Source organism: Canis lupus, chromosome 35 (genome assembly GCF_048164855.1).
Source record: "Canis lupus baileyi chromosome 35, mCanLup2.hap1, whole genome shotgun sequence".
Classification (NCBI taxonomy): Eukaryota; Metazoa; Chordata; class Mammalia; order Carnivora; family Canidae; genus Canis; species Canis lupus.
In genome coordinates, this window is record NC_132872.1 from 19826927 (window position 1) to 19844958 (window position 18032).

Consider the following 18032-nt stretch of genomic DNA (forward strand, 5'->3'; position numbering starts at 1 on the left):
ACTATTACAAAAAGTCATAACGACAAGCATAAAGGCATGGAGGAAGAAGTATGCATGGCCGATAAGAAAGAAAGGTCAGGTCAAAATGATTTTTTCCTGAGTCAATTTGAGTTGAAGTCTACCATCAATTTATCAATAAAAACATATAAAGACAGACACACATACACACTAAATTAGGGTTAAAGAATGAAAAATTTATAGGGAGGGGGATGAATGAGACATCTGGGTAGTGTCACATTTTTACCCTGTAATTGCTATAAATGAAGTGAGAAAAAGGTGATTTCTGATGAAATTCCTTTCTCTTCTGTCATGATTAACAGCTTTGAAAATGCCTTCATATCTGTTACTTCATTTTGTCCTCTTGTCAACATAGATGTTTAAAGATGCTTAGTGATTGCCTAAGGCTATGAGCTAGTGACTGACCAACAGCTAAGCTCTTCTTTCATCACAAAACCTGTTCACCATATAACTGTGTTGTGGCCTTGTAGGTCTTCCAAATAGTGTAAACATGGAGTTTGTCTAATGACCATTTGCTCATTTAGTTGGGATTTTTTCCTTTATTTTTCTAAAACTAAATGTTTCAATATTAATGGAGATAAAGGTACATGTTTTTCAAAGATAAGTCCTTAGAAACTTGTGTGAAGGAATCCGTGATGATTGTAATATCAAGTAGTCTCATTATTGTCTTAAATAAGAGTCATCTCCTTGAAGAGGTAAAGCTATTTTTAAATGTTTCCCAGCACTATGGAGATGCAAAAATCTAAGTGACTACAGATGATAGCCTGTGCTGAGATATACCTGTTGGTAGATTTCTATGGAAATAGAGCAACTTAGCATTTTTTTAAAAATGGACTTATAGAGATATGTGGAAATAATAAAATGATGAGAGGATTCTTAATATAGGTGTGTTTTTCCCCTTGGAAAAAGAGAAGCTCTCTTAACTCTTCAATGAAGAGTAATAATGGCAATGACCCTTTAAAAATAAATCCTCCAATCTGTCAGATAAAAATTATATCTCAGCTTAAGAATTATTCCAAATGTTTACATCATAAATGCTAATTCATTACAGATATTTTTGCAGTCAGAATGTGTTTGATGACTCATAACTTTTAATCAATTTTCATATAGCATTCTTTAGGAATTTTTTTGGATGATTTGTTAACTCCAATTAATAAGAACTTTTATTCTTATGTTCTTTGCATTAATAGGACCCTTAAGAGAGTCATAAAATGGCATGAATTCCTAACAAACACCTGTCAAAAGTTCAGAAATCACAGAATTAAAGCTAGTGACTCACCAAAGTAGTAATTAGTAAATGTTTATTGTGCACACACCAAAAAGACAGTTTGCAAATTGGGAGCACTCAAATCAAAACACGGAATGAGGCTCAGAGATATATTTTATAAAGTGGCTTATATACTGAGAACAAAGTAACTGGTTATAAAGTTAGAATTTTCTTAACTGGTAGGGAATTGGTCAATGGTTATCTCTGATCAACCTTGGGAAACAGTTTAAGTTTTGCTTATGATTTTCAGAGGCATAAACAAAAAGTGACCCAGGTCAAATTAGTCTTGCAAAATAAGCTAAATTAATCTTTGTTTGAATGACTAAACTGATTTTGTCTGCTCAGGGGATTTTGAAGGCTGGTCCCTGTTTGTTTTTCATTTTAATATATATATCACTTATTTATTAATCACATTCAACATTTAACCAGGGCTGTTCTTACAGAAGATAGGGCAAAAAAAATGCTGTATGTAAATATATATTCATAGAGGACAGTAATAAACTCCAAGAGCCAATTTTTAGGGAATAAAAACTACAGAAAGGTGACCTGAGAGACACTGGAGTGGAACTCTGGGTTCCTTAGCTGATTGTCAGTATAATGTAATGGATAAGAGAGACAGCTTCCAGTTCTAAGATGCTGCTTAAAACCTATATAGTGTATAGACATGAGAATCTTCCAGCCAAGAGAGAATAACAGGGTCTAGGTTTCCTGTCCTACCTGAAACAACCATTAAAACCAAACAAAGTATATGGAAAAAAAATAGTTTTTATGACACAGGGCATCAGGCAAAACAAGGTACATGGGGAACAAATGAGCTTTACTACTGCCCTGTATAGGTAATAAGATGACAAAGGAGATAAAATTAAATCATAAAGAATATTCAATCATGCCAAAAAGAGAAAAAGAAGGAAAAGGAACAAAGTTCAGATGAGACAAATAGGAAAAAAAAAAAAAAAACAAGGTCATAGACTTAAACCTAACCATATTAATAATTACATTAAGTATAAATGGTCTAAACACTCCAAGTAACCACAGACATTGTCAGATCAGTCAAAAAAAGGCAAGACTCAATTATATAACACCTACCACATGATCTAGCCATTCCACTTCTAGGTATTTTCCAAAGGAAGTAAAACCATATGTCTACACAAAGACTTGTATAAAAAAATGTTTATACCAGCTTTATTTGTAACAACCCCAAGCTAGAAACAACACAAATGTCCAATAACAGATGAGTGGATACACAAATTATGGTGTATCTCTACAATGGAATGCTACACTGCAATAAAAAAATAAACTATTGATATATAGAATAACAGGAATTAATTTCAAAATATCTTTAGTGATATCTTGAGTGAAAGAAGCCAAACAATATAAAAAAAAATAATACATACTATATGATTCCATTTGAAAGAAATTCTAGGAAATGCATACTAATATAGTGACGGAACACAGATTAGTGGTTGCCTGGGGATATGTCAAGGATTGGTGGTCGCAGGGGAATGAAGGAGGGAGGGATTACAAAGGAGCATTAAGGGGATTCTTGGGGTGATATGTTCAGTACATTGATTACACAAGTAGTTTCAGAGACATATATACATTTCAAAACATATTAGATCATATACTTTGGATACATACAGTTTATGTATGTCATTTTACCTTAATGAAGCTGTTTTAAAAATCTATATGACCTTGGACAAGTTGCTAAAACTGGACTTAACTATAAAGAGTCAACTTTATAAGGTTACTGCATGGATTAAATGGGATACTTGTGCGTCAGAAGTTTTACACATTACCTGGCACATGAGAAAACCTCAGTGAGAGTCTCCAGGGTCCTTTGCAGAGTACCAGATGGTTTACATTCTATTTCCTCTACCCCCCATTGACAGTGAATAGCACAAATGTACATGACCATGAACTTTTATCATGCCCCATAAGACAAGTCATCATGATAGCACTTTTGTGAGTTTGTTGGCAAGAAATTAATCTTCTAGCATTGCTGGGCTGTCTAATGCTTGATTGCAGTAAATTAACTCTTGTATGCTATCTCTGCCCTGAAATCTGTCTGTGAGCACCAAACTGCTATTATGCCAAGATTTCTGTTGGACAAAGTGACAGAAGCAGAATGGGGTGGGTGATAGCCAAAACTGGAGTAATTCTGATAGCTATTTGATCCTCCAAAACTGAAGTGTCAAAATTAATCTAAGACCCCAAGTTCATAGCTATTTTTACATAGGTGGAGCAGATTTTGATGATATAAAAAGATGTGGCATTGAAACAGACTATTGTGGGCCGAATTATCCTCCTCCCCCGCACCCCCCGCAAATTCATATGTTGACATTCCAACCCCAATACCTCAGAAGCAACCATGTTTGAATATAGGGTCTTTAAAGAGATAATTTTCTTAAAATGAGATCACTAAAGTGAGCCCTAATCCAGTATGACTGGTGTCCTTTTAAGAGGAGATTAGGACATAGACACACACAGAGGGAAGATGAAGTGAAGGCACAGGAGAAGATGGTCATCTGTAAACCGAGGAGAGAGGACTGAGACAAAATTAACCCTCCAACACCTTAATCATGGACTTCTAGCCTCCTGGACTGGAGAAAATACATATCTGTAGTTTAAACCATCCAATCTGTGATTACAACAGTCCCAGCAAACTAATACACAGGCCATTTTTATTGCTCTTAAAAATCCAACATTTTCTTCTTTCTATTAGTACCCACCATCTTCCCTCAAGCCTAGTGAATTATTTTGCTTGAGAATACTCACTGCATCTCTGTTTTTATGTAGGTATACAAACTGCCCTGAAAATTCCTCCATCTACTGTATATATCTCTGTATTTGTGATTTTTCCTTTGTTAATGCCTTTCTGATTTTGCCTGCTGCTAATTGTTTTTCTTGGAAGTGTCATTTCTTCTTTGGCTTCGTACCACACTCCTATTACAAGCACAGAGTTTTCAGGAATCTCCCTCCTCTTTTCCAACAAGTGATCATTCTGGCTTACAAACGGAAATATTTTCCTCTGACTCATTCAACCTAAGGATGTTAAATTTGTGCAGTAGTTATTTACAAGTCATCCTTGCAAAGCATCAAGCAAATTGAAAGATGACATATATGAGATGCCATTTTTTTTTTTTGAAAACTGGGAATTTTACCTTTCCCTTAAGTAAACTAAATAATTCAAAGCTATACTTTGGTATCACCTTTGGTTAAATATGTATTGGCACCAAAACTAAATATTTGAAGTGACAATTGAGAATAGTTGAAGTGATGGCATCTTCTTTGACTACCTCCTAAAGCCTTCCCATATAGTGATAACTTTGAGGAGGCTCTGAAAGAAGAAAGGAAAGAGAAGTGAAGGTTTTAGAGGAGAAGGAAAGAAGCAAGGGACTGAACTTAGTAGTAAAAATTGTTTTCCCCAAAGCTTTTACACTTTTGTTTACACCAAAGTTTTTAATGTTTTTGTCAGCTGCACCTTATTAGTATATGAGGAGCTGGGGCTATTGTTTATGTTCATAATTGTCACCATCCTTTGACATTACAATTACTTTGAGTGACTAGCGCAATGCAAAAATGCAAATTCTTAGGCCCATTTCAGACCCATTGAATCAGAATCTTCAAGAGGATGTGGCTCAAGACTGTGTTTTCACCATCCATAGCATTTTTGGGTCTGGAAACCACTCTTCAGTTCTGTGATGGCAGGGAAGAGGGGATGATGCTAGCACTCCCTAACTATTTAAAGAAAAAGGCAGAAAAGTAGGTAGGGCCCAGGAAAAGTGGCAGCAAATAAAATGGGTAAGTCCCCCGGTGTTCTGTTGATACTATTCTGAACACAGAAAGCCTTGTGAGGTTGGAAACAATTTCTTGTTACAAATAAGAACACTATTTCAGAACATATTGTTAATAGTTCAAAGTTCTCAAAAGATCAATATCTTTATGAACTGAGTTCAATATGTCTACTTATAATTGAGCTTTATGAGATTTATAATGATCCCTGAAAATATATTAGGCTACCATATGGGAGCTGATCTCTTTCTTTTAAATCAAGAATTAAAACACATTAATTGCATAAAGTACTTTAAACAAATAAAAGTGCCAGTTTTCTGGTGTTTTTCCCTCCAAAAAGAGACCTTTTCAGTGTGGACTTTAGAAGCTGCAAAGATATTTTCAGTAAAGAGCACAGGTAGTTAGCCACTAATAATTGCCTCCTCTAAGAATGAGTATCATGTACTAGGCAAGTCATTCAACTTCTGTGATTCTCTGACTCCTGTGTCCACTCTGTAAAAATAAAAAATAAAAAAACCTATTAGGTTTATTGCTTAGTGATTCTTATAATGATTATGATATACCCAGTATCATACAATTTAAGAAGTTTCTTTAAACCATTACCTACCTTGCTCTTCAGGATCCAAGCCTTAATCTCATGTGTTTCCTGATCCAAATTACTGCCCTGACAAATCTTTAGGACCATACCTTATTTGCCAATTTCTTTACCCACAAAAGAGGGGTGTTGGGTATCATACATACTGAAAGACTACACCAACGTTAATTAACTGCCTGGGTTTCTAAAAGCCTCCTGTTTTTGAAATCCCTATGACTGTATCCCAACAGCCTCTCCATAGAACCTTGTCCATCAATCAATAGTTGACCCATGGTCTGCCAGCTTCATTTACCAATTTTTCTTGGATGCCTGTATTAATCTGGGTTTTTCAGAGAAATAGATCCAATATGATAGGATAGATAGATTTCATTAGATGTATTATAAGGAATTGGCTCACATGATTAGGAAGGTTAGTGAGGCCAAACTCTGCAATGTGGGCCAGCAGGCTGGAGACCTAGGAGAGTAGATGATGTAGTTTCCCTCTGAACGCAGTCTGCTGGAAAATTCACTTTTATTCAGGAAGGCCAGTCTTTTTGTTCTCTTTACACCTTCAAGTTTTATGAAGGGCCATCTGCTTACTCACAGCTCACCAATTTAAATGTTAATCCCCTCCAAAAACATCCTTCAAGCTAATATATAAAATTAACTATCACAATGCCCCATGCCCCCTGTCACTATTGTCTGGTCACTTGACTGAATTTCATCCTCCAAACATACACTGAGTTTATTCTCACTCCCAGTATCTGTCTTTTACTAAAAGAAGGTTAGTCACAGCTCCTAACTACACCTGGTCTATCCATTTAGCTCCCGGGAACCTAATTAAGCCAAACTATGTAGCAACTGAAATGTGGTAAAGTGATCAGTTTTTTTTTAATGAATGAATGGCATAAAGAAGTATCACAAAAGATGAAGTCCATGTCTCACATATTCATATCATTTTACAGTTTTTTGAAAACTTTTAACTATATAAGTCAAGAAGACTTATATACCCCCATATAAAAACTCATTTTTTATTCTTAAAAAAAACAGTATGACTTTCCAATTCTGATTTAGCAAAATAATAAGAGCCCAATCTCTCCAGAAACACAGAAAATGAAGAAATGGAGTCTGAAATAAAAGAATGACAGGGTGTACCCCTGATTCTCAACCAGGAGATATTTTTTTCCCCTGTTCACAATTGGACAATGTCTGGAAACATTCTTGGTTGTCAAAACTGGGGTTAGCACTGGCATCTGGTGGGTTCAGGCTAGGGGTGCTGTGAAACTTTCTAGAATACACAGGGTAGCCCCCCACAGCAGTGAATTACCTCCAGCCCCAAATGTAAATAGTGCATTGGGGAAAGACTGTCATTTGAGTTGGACCTTAAACAATCAGTAGGATCCAAGTGGCATAGATGGAAAAACTTTATTCCAATCTAAGGATATTCCATAAACAAATAGGGAATAACAAATATGGAGGTCATTTAGAGAACCATAGTCAAATTTGTAAGTGGAGAGGAAATGGAAGATAGTAAATTCAGAAAGGTGGGTTATTAGGGTTTAGCAGGGCTTCTGAAATTTTAGCGCATTACAATTACCTGGAACTTTACCAAATCACTGGATCCCATTTTCCAGAAATTCTGATTTTGTACAATTAAAATGAGGCCTGAGAATTTGCATTTCCAGAAAATACCCAAGTGATGCTGATGCTACAGATCTGTGAACCAGATTTTTAAGACTCAGTTTTTAGATAGTCAAATATACCTAAAAAAATATTGGGAATTCAATTTCTAGGCAAGAAGAAGGTTATTAATCAAACAATTATTTAGGAAGATAACTCAAATAACAACATAAGATACTTAGAATTAGGGAGAAAAATCAGTCCAGAGAAATAAACCAATTGAAGGTCATGCCAAGAGTCACTGACCCACTTGAATCCCCTGCATCAGTGACGTGTGAAGCTGGAAGACCTGGGGCAATGTGCCTCTCTATGTAATTCTCTCTTGACCTCAGCTGTGTAATTATGGTTTGCCTGGAGTTTAGTCTTAGCCAGTTATGGTTCTTTGTAATGAATCTCCTGGGACAAACCATAAGTTGAGAGTGTTCAGACAAGGTCTCTGCGCTGCACTTAATAAGTGGGATTGAGGTCACAAAGCTAGGTGACAGGGCAAGGAGAGTATCCCTTAGATAACCAAATCACTTAAAAGTGTGTTTCTTTTCAGGTAAAAAAAGAAAGGGGGCGGGGAGTGCAGAGAATATCGCCTCTGATACCATCTCATCCCATTTTCCAAATTTTGCTTACAGGGTTGGGATAAAATCCATGCATCGGAGAGTCTTTGTGTAATAATGCAAAATTTGAAGAGCCTGTCAAACAATCTGTTCTGGAATCACACATGATACCTGTAGCAATCAGAGGGGCTCAGTTTGAACTGATTAGAATGCTTTCTAAACCCAGTTTTCTCTTTCTGGCTGGAAAGTACTACTCGCTTTATCTAAGGTGGTTGGTACCTAGAAGAAAGAGAGGAAAAAAAGTGTTCCTTTTAAGCAATTGATCAGATCTTCTTGAGGCTTAGGAGCTCTTATCAACAGTCTCTGCATACAAGCCAGCTGGAGGCTCTTGCCTCTACTGAAGGTCCCTCCTGCTTAATAGCTTCTAAACACAAGAACAAAACAAAACAAAACAATCAGATAAATGGAACATATATCAAACATATCTGCTCTATCTTCCCCTTCCAAGCTTTTCACCCTCTTTCCAATAAAGGAACTGCCTGCCTCTTAGTTAATGTTGAGACTAGCATCTTCTGAGCAGAAATCCTGCCTGTCTTGATCACATCTTTCTTCCCTCGAGAGATCTTATGATCTGTAACCCCTATTTTATGTGTTTTTCCTTCCTTAGCTGGCTGCTTAGCATTTCTCCACATTCCTGCAATATTCACTTTCTTATGCTGCCCAATTTTGTGAATATGTTAACATACGTATTTTCCTAGTAAAATACATATATAATTTAAAGTCCTGGCTTAGGACTTCAAGCAGGGGAAAAATGGAGGAATAAAGGAAGTAATGAGGAAAGAAAGGGAGGGATGGTGGGAGAAAGACAATTAAAATTGTGATATAGCGAAACACCAATGTGTCCAAAAGTCTTCAGTGGCTCTTGAACTTTGGTGTACATAAATGATGCTAGGGCTAATTGTTATGGCTACTAATTGTAGGGCCCCAGCCCTAGAAATTCTGAGATAGTAGGCCTGAACTAGGTGTCTAGGGACTACATTTCTAATATTCTCTCCAGGTGTTTTTGGTGTTGGTAACCTGGAATAACTAGAAAAAATTTTCAAGCTTAGATTGTCCCTAAAAAACACTGTCAGGGTAAACAGCCTGTCCTTGTCAAGGTTTGCCAGCTGAGAGGAGGGAGGGATGATAAACAGCAGCTGCTTAGATTTGAAATGTCTAGGGAATTAAGCACAGGTGGTAGGAGATTTACCAAACTTCTCTTAAGGCTCCATGCACCAAGATGGCCATCTGCTGTAGGTATCCAGGTATCCCTCACCCAGGCAGGCCACTCCCCTGTGTTCAGCTGTTAGACTACTTTCTCAGACCACTCCCCCACTTTCGTGTGCAAAAGCTTTTTGTTATAGATGGAATTTTGTCCCCTCCCCAAATTCATAGATTGAAACCCTAAGCCCTAATGTGCTATATAGGGCCTATAAAGAAATAATAAAGGTTAAGTGAGGTCATAAGAGTGGTTCTTCGTTATGATAGGATTGGTGTCTTTATAAGAAAAGGAAGAAACATCAGAGATCTTTCTCTTTGTGCAGGAGCACAAAGGAAAGGCTGCATGAGGACACAGTGACAAAGCGGTAATCTGCAACCCAAGGAGAAGGGCATCCCCAGACACCAACCCTGCTGCCACCTTCATCTTGGACTTCTCGCTCCCGAACCTAGTCCATGGTATTTGGTAGGCAGCCCAAGCAGGCTAGTATACCTTTCCTCAAAATTCATTTAGGTATTCTTCAGGCAAAGAGACCCTGCTTCCAGCCCCTAAAACCTTAATAATATTTCACTAGTCAGTAAGTGAACTCAGGTCCCAGAAAAGCTGTGAGATATGACTCAAGAATGCTATGAAAATTGGGGCTGGGGATAGGAGGGTACTTGGAGCTACCACAGTCTTTCAGCTATTACATGGGTTGTAACATGAATTTGGTATCCTGGCTTCAAATCTCATTGCCTTTATTGCATTGTTTCTGTAAGAAAATGCATTCCAAAATCCAGATAACTGAATTTCAGCTAACTTTTCTAAGTCTTGGATTGGTTATTTTTCCTGTAGTTCCCAGGAAAGCTCCCAGGAATACCTGGGAGCTCTGGAATAGTTCTGATGAGAACAATCCATTGCTTTTTTCTTCTATATATCTTTATATTTACCCAAACCAGAACTTAGAGTTGTTTTATCTATAACTATTCGATTTTCTCAACAAATAATCCCTGGGTGCCCATGATGTGATATGTGATGTTCCAGATACAGAACAGCAAAAGTGAGCAAGATAAAGTGAAAAGACAAACAGAAACAAGGAGGTATATATCAATCAGGAGTGATAAATGCTACAAAGAGAAAGCAGCGGAAGGAGGATAGGGAAAGGGTCTTAATTTATAGGGGGTGGCCTGAGAAAGCCTCTCCGATAAAAAATACGAAACACTGAAGCAGAGACACAAAGGAAGTGAGATATTCAGCCACATGTGCCTCCGAGCAAAGATCACTTCACACAAAAGGAACAGCCCAGAAAAAATTTTTTAAAAAGCTTATTTAGCAGGACCATGCATGATATTTTTTCATAACAAGGAAGCCTGTGAAGCTGGAGGGGAGTAAGGAAGAGTTGGATAGATCTGAAGTCATGGAAATGGTAAACAGTTCATCATACAAGCTCTTCCAGGCCATTGTAATGTTGTCTTTACTCTGAGTCAAATGAAAAGCCATCGGAGGGAAGAAAGTAACAGAGCCGTGTGACTTGATTTATGTTTTTAAGTGATCAATTTCTTGTCATGAGGAGGAGTCTGCAAGGGTCAAGAAAGGAAGAGTAAACCAGCTAGAAGGCTACTGTGTTATTGGTAGACGACAGTGATTTAGAACAGGATGTGGGACAGTATAGGGAATTAGTCTGGTACTAGATATATTCAAAATGTAGAAGCAACAATCTTTGCTAATGACTGGATATATTATGTCAGGGAGAGAGGAGGAAAAATATATTGGAAATTTGGTGAATTTGGTAGAATTAGCTACTTAAATAAATTGACGCATTTATCTGTTATCTGTAATGGTTTACAAATCGAAACATTGACAGTCATCATCTCTAATGATATAATTATAGAAAATATTTGTTGTTATTTCTAACAAAAATATATCACTTGTGTAATTTTTAATAGTTGCAGATACCTGAAAAAATATTCCCTGGTCCTTTGAATTTTATGGGATTCAAGACATGATTTCTATTGCATTTCTGATTTGCAGGATTAAATAGAGCAACCTAAAGTAATTGATTCTATCCCTCTATTTCTCTAATTTGAGATAAAAGACACTAAAACAGTACTATATGTTCAAATGTTTTAGTGATCTTAGTTTTCAAGTGCCATAGAAAGTTTGGGCTGGGGAATGAAATAAAACCATGAGAAAAGAAAAAATAGGAATAGAGTCTGGGAAGCTTTTTGAAGATGCGTTTCTTCTTTTCTTAAATAGCATTGCCTCTGGCAATTCTCTGGATCCTAGAGATAAAATCAAAAGCATGACTCACCCTCACATTCAAAAGTGAATGCAGCACCCTTTAAACTTTGTATTTTGTCTTTGTGTTTTTAAAGGTAATACATATTCACACACATCTATAGTATTTGTATTCATACACACCTGGTTTGTGGTGGTTTTACTAGCATTGATGTAGAAGAAGAAAAGACCAGAATATCAGATATCAAAGATTTGGGACTCTTAATAGACAATGAAAAATACTAATAGACTTGTCTTAGATTCAAATAAAAGCTTTAGTTTGAATACCATGCAATATTTGCAGACATTGCAAATCTTTATGTGTATAATTTCACCAGCAAAAAAAATTCTCTTGAACTGCAGGGCCTTTCTTGTTTTAAGAACTTCCTAGTAAGTTATGTTACTAGTATTAAACAATAATTCAGGTCAAAAAATAGTTACCTACAAAAACATATTCCTTAAAATAGTCCTAACATCTAAAAGTCCATTTTAAATTTATTTTTCCTGCAAAAATAAAGTTATATTAATCCTAGGGAGGTTATATATCAGTGAAGTGATGAATACATAAAGGAAAAATTAAAAAATAATGGTAGGAAAATAACATCAGATGAAAACTTCCAAGTAAAAATGTTTGCTATAGAGCTAAAGGGATTATTAACTAACCCAGTGCCATACCTGAATTATACCTCTAAAAACATTATGTAGTGCTAGGGGCACATCATAAAATGGTTTAAAAATAGGTGTGGCATCAAGCTTCAAAAGGAAAGCATGTAGACAAATTTTAAGAGAGATAAGATATGTTAACTAAAAAATATCAGTAGGTATCATGAGGATAGTATAATCCAAAATAAGCTTTTAGAAAGAAAAAAATATCATATCACAACAAAGTGATTTTTTTTAGAATGCAAAATAAACAAATGAAAAAAGAAATCTAAATCTAAAAGAAATCTAAATATTTCCTCATCTTTTGGGGGCAGAGCAGAAAAGAAAGCAGAGATAAAACACTGATTGTAGTTATTCACAATATCTCTTTACAAAATTAATTTAGCAAGATGACCATATGTTGGCCATAACACAAATTTCAATAAATTTAAAAAGACTCAAGATGTATAAACCATGTTCACTAATCACAATTGAATTAATTTAGAAACTGACAACAGGAAAATATCTGGAAAATCCCCAAATATTTGAAAATGAAGTAACACACTTCTAAATAAACAAAGTGTCTAAGTGTCTATAAATGAAAAGGGAAATTAGAGCATATTTTTTTAAATTTATTTTTTATTGGTGTTCAATTTGCCAACATATAGAATAACACCCAGTGCTCATCCCATCAAGTGCCCCCCTCAGTGCCCGTCACCCAGTCACCCCCAACCCCCGCCCACCTCCCTTTCTACCACCCCTTGTTCGTTTCCCAGAGTTGGAAGTCTCTCATGTAGAACATATTTTTAACTAAATAATGAAAACATGACAAAAATTTGTAGGATGCAGTTGAAAGAGTTATTAAAGAGAAATATATATCAAATTCTCCATATTAGAAAAGAGAAAGTTCACATCAAAATGGACTTAACTTTTACCTTAAGAAACTAGAAAAAGCACACAATGAGATGAGCACTGGGTATTATACTTTATGTTGGCAAATTGAATTTAAATAAATTTTTTTAAAAAATAAACTAGAAAAAGAACAGTCCAAAGAAAGCAGAAAAAAGAAAATAATCAAGATGAAAATGGAAATCAATAAAATAGCAGAAACACAATAAAGAAAATGAGATCAATAAAATAAGTAAATCTCTAGCCAGACCTATACAGAAAGAAAAGGAAGATATATATATATATATATAACCATTATCAGGAATCAGAGATGTGACATCACAATAGATTCTACAGATATTATTATTATTTTTTAAAGATTTTATTTATTTATTTGTGAGAGAGGCAGAGACATAGAGGGAGAAGCAGGCACCCTGCAAGGAGCCCAATGTGGGACTCTATCCCAAATCCTGGGATCATGCCCTGAGCTGAAAGCAGACACTCAACTGCTGAGCCACCCAGGCATCCCAATTCTACAGATATAAAAGAGAGTTTTAAAATATCACAAATTAGACCAATAAATTTAAAAATTTATATTAAATGGACAAATGCTTTGAAAGATACAAATTACCAAATTCATCAAGAAAAAAGAAACAAAAAGTAAATAGCCTTATATTTATTGAAGAAATTTAATTTGTAGCTCAAAACATTCCCTATTAAGAAAAGTCCTGTATTGTTTCACAGAGAAATTCCACCCATTATTTAAGGAAGAAATAATAGCAATTCTACATAAATGTCTTCAGATCCTTAAAAAGGAGAGCATATTTACCAAATTATGCATTGAGGTCAGTATTTCTATAACAGCGAACTTAGATAAAGACATTAACAGGAAAGAAAACTGCAAACTAGTATCACCAATGCACATCGATTTAAAAATTAACAAATTTTAATTAATCGAATTAAACGGTATATAAAAATGATAATAGATCATGACTGAGCAAGGTTGGTTTAACAGTTAAAAATCAATCAACAAAATAAATAAATAAATTAATTAATTAATAAAAATCAATCAACATTGTCCATACATCGTTCTTCCCAACTTAACCTAAGGATTCAATGAAATCCCAATAAAAATTCCAGCAAGTTATTTTCTGGATATGAACAAACGGAGTCTAAAGTTTATATAAAGAGGAAAAAGACCCAGAATAGCCAACACAATTCTGAAAGAGAACAAAGTTGGGCATACTGAGACTACCTACTTCAAGACTTACTGTAAGGTAACAGAATAGAATCTAGAAATAGATTCACATCAATATAGTCAACTGGTTGGGACACCTGGGTGGCTCAGCAGTTTGGTGCCTTCCTTCGGCCCAGGGCATGATCCTAGAGATCCAGGATCTAGTCCCACATCAGACTCCCTGCATGGAGCCTGCTTCTCTCTCTCTGCCTCTCTCTCTGCTTGTGCCTCTGCCTCTGTCTCTGTATCTCTCAAGATACATAAATATAAATAAATATATAAAAAAATATATATATATATATATTCAACTGGTTTTTGACAAAATTGCACAAGTAGTACAAAGGAGCAAAAATAGTCATTTCAACAAATGGTGGTGCTGGAACAATTGGATACTCATATGCAAAAAAACAAAAAAAATCTAGGTACAGACCTTAAACTCTTCACAAAAATTACCTCAAAATGGATCATAGACCCAAATGTAAAACATAAAAAATGTTTTTTCCTAAAAGAAAACATAGGCGAAAACCTAGATGATCTTGGGTATGGCAATGACTTTTTATTTTTTTAAAAAACTGTTTTAAAGATTTATCTATTTATCTTAGAAAGAGAGTGGACAGGGAAGGGCAGAGGGAGGGGGAAAGAAAGAATCTCCATCAGCCGCTCTGCTGATTGAGGAGCCTGACATGGGGCTCCCCATTCCATGAACCTGAGATCATGATCTGAGCTAAAATCAAGAGTCAGATGTTTAACCAACTGAGCCACCCAGGTGCCTCAGCAATGACTTTTTAGATACGACATGAAAGGCAAGTTCCAAGAAGGGAATAATTGACATCAAAAAGGTCACTGGTTTCCAAGGGTTGGGGAGAGGGAGGGATGAATAGGTTGGACGCAGAGGATACTTAGGGCATAGAAGCTATTCTGTATGATAGTACACTGCTGAATACATGTCATGATGCATTTGTCCAAACCCATGGATTATACAAAGAGGTTACTTGCTTACCTTCATAAAGCTGCTAAAACCATTAACAGGAACAGGTAAGGTACCATTCTGAGGACTTGCTGGAGGCTAAGTGTGATGGAGACGAGTCTGAAGGTGAGGTAAGTGTAGAGGCCTCAGTCCTAAGAGGGGACTCATCACTTCCATGGACTTTTCCTCCAGAATCCTACCAGGTTCTCATGGTCCAGCTATAAGAACAATCCCTCTTGGCACTAGTCAGGGGAAGGAAAGAGTAACCACTGTGGAACATAGCTAGAGCCTTCTTCATCCTAAAGTCCTATTGGTCAGGGGAAATCATGCTGGAACAGCAGAGCACAATTCTGAAAATGTATCTAGTTGGGGGAAGGGAATTCCTCTATACTCCAGCCTCTCCTACGGCAGAAAAGATCAGTCTTATCATCTCAGGAGAAAAAAAGTCAACAGGAGACATGGCTTCAAAGAAATATATTAGGAATAGAAATTGATATATCAAAAGAAGCATCTATCTTTTTAAAAAATATTAACTGGGGATCCCTGGGTGGCGCAGCGGTTTGGCGCCTGCCTTTGGCCCAGGGCGCGATCCTGGAGACCCGGGATCGAATCCCACGTCGGGCTCCCGGTGCATGGAGCCTGCTTCTCCCTCTGCCTGTGTCTCTGCCTCTCTCTCTCTCTGTGACTATCATAAATAAATAAATTTTAAAAAAATAAAAATAAAAATATTAACTGAAATGGAAGTTCTGATGCAATTATATTTTCATGCAGCTGGTCAAGATTTAGCACCAAGCCTTCATACAAAATCAGGAAGAGAACTGAGAACTCTCAGTTAAATAGAAATGCAGAATATTAAGACTATTTTACTTTTTTCCCTTCATTAGTTCAAAGTAGCCCTGGTACAACCCCAGAGAGAGAATGGAGACAATATATTAAAGAGAAATAGACAACTTTTTATGACACAAAAGATAAAACGAAGACTCGCTTGATAGGAGAAAACAGAAAGACAAAAAGGTAATTACAATCAGATAGTAGGGTCCCACACAACTGAATAATGGAGCAAAAAAGGGAATAATAAATGAAAAAAAGTCCAGCTTCGAATTCTATGACAGGAAGTATCCAAACACTGCATCTCTCTAGAATTCAAAGAGGTGATACTCGTGGCAAGAACACAGCAATGTAAGAATTTTCTTTGCTCAACAGGAAGAGAGCTACTGTAGATAGAAGTAAAGGACTTGATCTTCTGGAAAAATACAGTTTTAATTTGGCTAAAGTTCACATGTGATAAATTCCTAAAGTGTCTTGTAGGCAATTTTGCTTTCCACAAGATGGATGTTTTGAGTTACAAAAGGCACTCCAGACTTAATTCAGATCAACCATGAGAAATCGTTTCATATCCTGGAAGAGATAGAAACCTGGAACAAATAAGATGTTAACTTAGAAGTGGGGGTGGGGGGCACTGAGCATGTAGTAAGTCCTAATTTAGGAAAGCACATTTCACAAAGTTAGAGGCAGATATCATGATCTGATTCAAGAAGAAAAAGTTTTTGCTAACAAATAAAACTATGACTATTAGCTGCAAATGCCCTTTGTGAGAAAAAAAAAAAGAGAGAGATTTAAAGAGGACAGCAAAATAAACTGTAGTGTCTGTAAAGCTATGCAAAGATAGAGGAATTCACCTCAATAAGACCCCTGAGAACAATGTAAGAAAGCTAGCACCAATAATAAGCTACAACTTGTGAAAGATATTTGCTTGGTACGAGAAGAATAAGAAACCACAGATCTATTACTTAAAAGCAGTGATATTAGTTATTACAACTAGAATATAATAGCTCATATATCTTCTGTATCTTCTCTGCATAAACCACACTGCTGAGTTGCCATCCGTGGGCTAGGCATCAGACCAGGTACTTTTAGCAGATTATCTCATTTAAATCTAAACCCAACACCATTATGGGTATGTATTATCATCCCCTTTCTCACAAACGGGGAAATTGAAATTTAAAGAGGTTATGTAACTTGTGTCTAAACACGTAGTTAGTAACTGGCAGAGCCAGGATTTGAACTCAAGTAGCTTAACTCCAGAACTCGTGCTTTTAATCACTGTACTCAATTATCTGTTGCATCAAAAAAGATTATTCTTCGGAATGGAAATGACAGAACAAGCATGAGTATGAAAGTATTAAAGTCCATGAATACCTGAGAGGCATCTAGACACTCTAAATTGAGGTTTAGCCTTCTAGCCAAGATTAATTACCCTTCGGGGAACTGAGATTGCATTTCAATGAGCTCGCTATAGTTCTTGCAATAAGCTATGAAGAATAGTGAAACAGATACCTGGTATCTAAAGATTGGGGTCAGATAAATGATCTTACAAGTTTCCAGAATAATGGGAAATTTGATGTTGCTATTTATGTTATGACCACCCTAGAAAAAATTGTAGATGGTCTATCGAAAGAGGTTAAGAAAATAATTAGTTGGTTAGTAAAGATTAGCCTGTACTCATTAAGAATGAATCATGACTGATGAAAATGTTTGTATTTTAAAATTTAAAATATATTTTAAAACCAAATACTAGACTAAAATACTAGTGCTTAAAAAAATCCTTTTTGATCAGAGGAAAGCGATAGATAGCATTTATGGAATACAGGAAAGATAAATGAACTAAATCATATACTGCATCAGATTTTTAAGTGGTTGTGAAAGTTTATGAAAAAAGCTTACTAGTAGCACTGTGTCAATTAGAAGAAAAATTTTAAAATAATTCAATGCAGAGATTTCTTCTCAAGCTTTTTTGAATCAATGTTTTTGTCAACAAAGACAAAGACAAAAGTTATTTAACATATCTAGGAATGGTCTGAAGGGGGAAGAGACAGCAAGTGCATAGACCTCCAGGAAGTATTTC

The 18032-nt window shown here is 36.0% G+C and overlaps 1 protein-coding gene across 3 annotated transcripts in view; it reads left to right on the forward strand.

Annotated features, from left to right (window-relative positions):
• The window catches only part of CBLB (Cbl proto-oncogene B), a 409409-nt gene that overhangs the window by 104238 nt on the left and 287139 nt on the right, over positions 1-18032 (forward strand). The window contains exon 2 of one of the 3 annotated variants that reach the window (XM_072812047.1): positions 9463-9602. The exons of the other annotated variants lie outside the window; for them this stretch is intronic. The gene's annotated coding sequence lies outside the window, so the exon portion shown is untranslated. The remainder of the gene's footprint in view (positions 1-9462; positions 9603-18032) is intronic. 3 annotated transcript variants of the gene reach the window in all.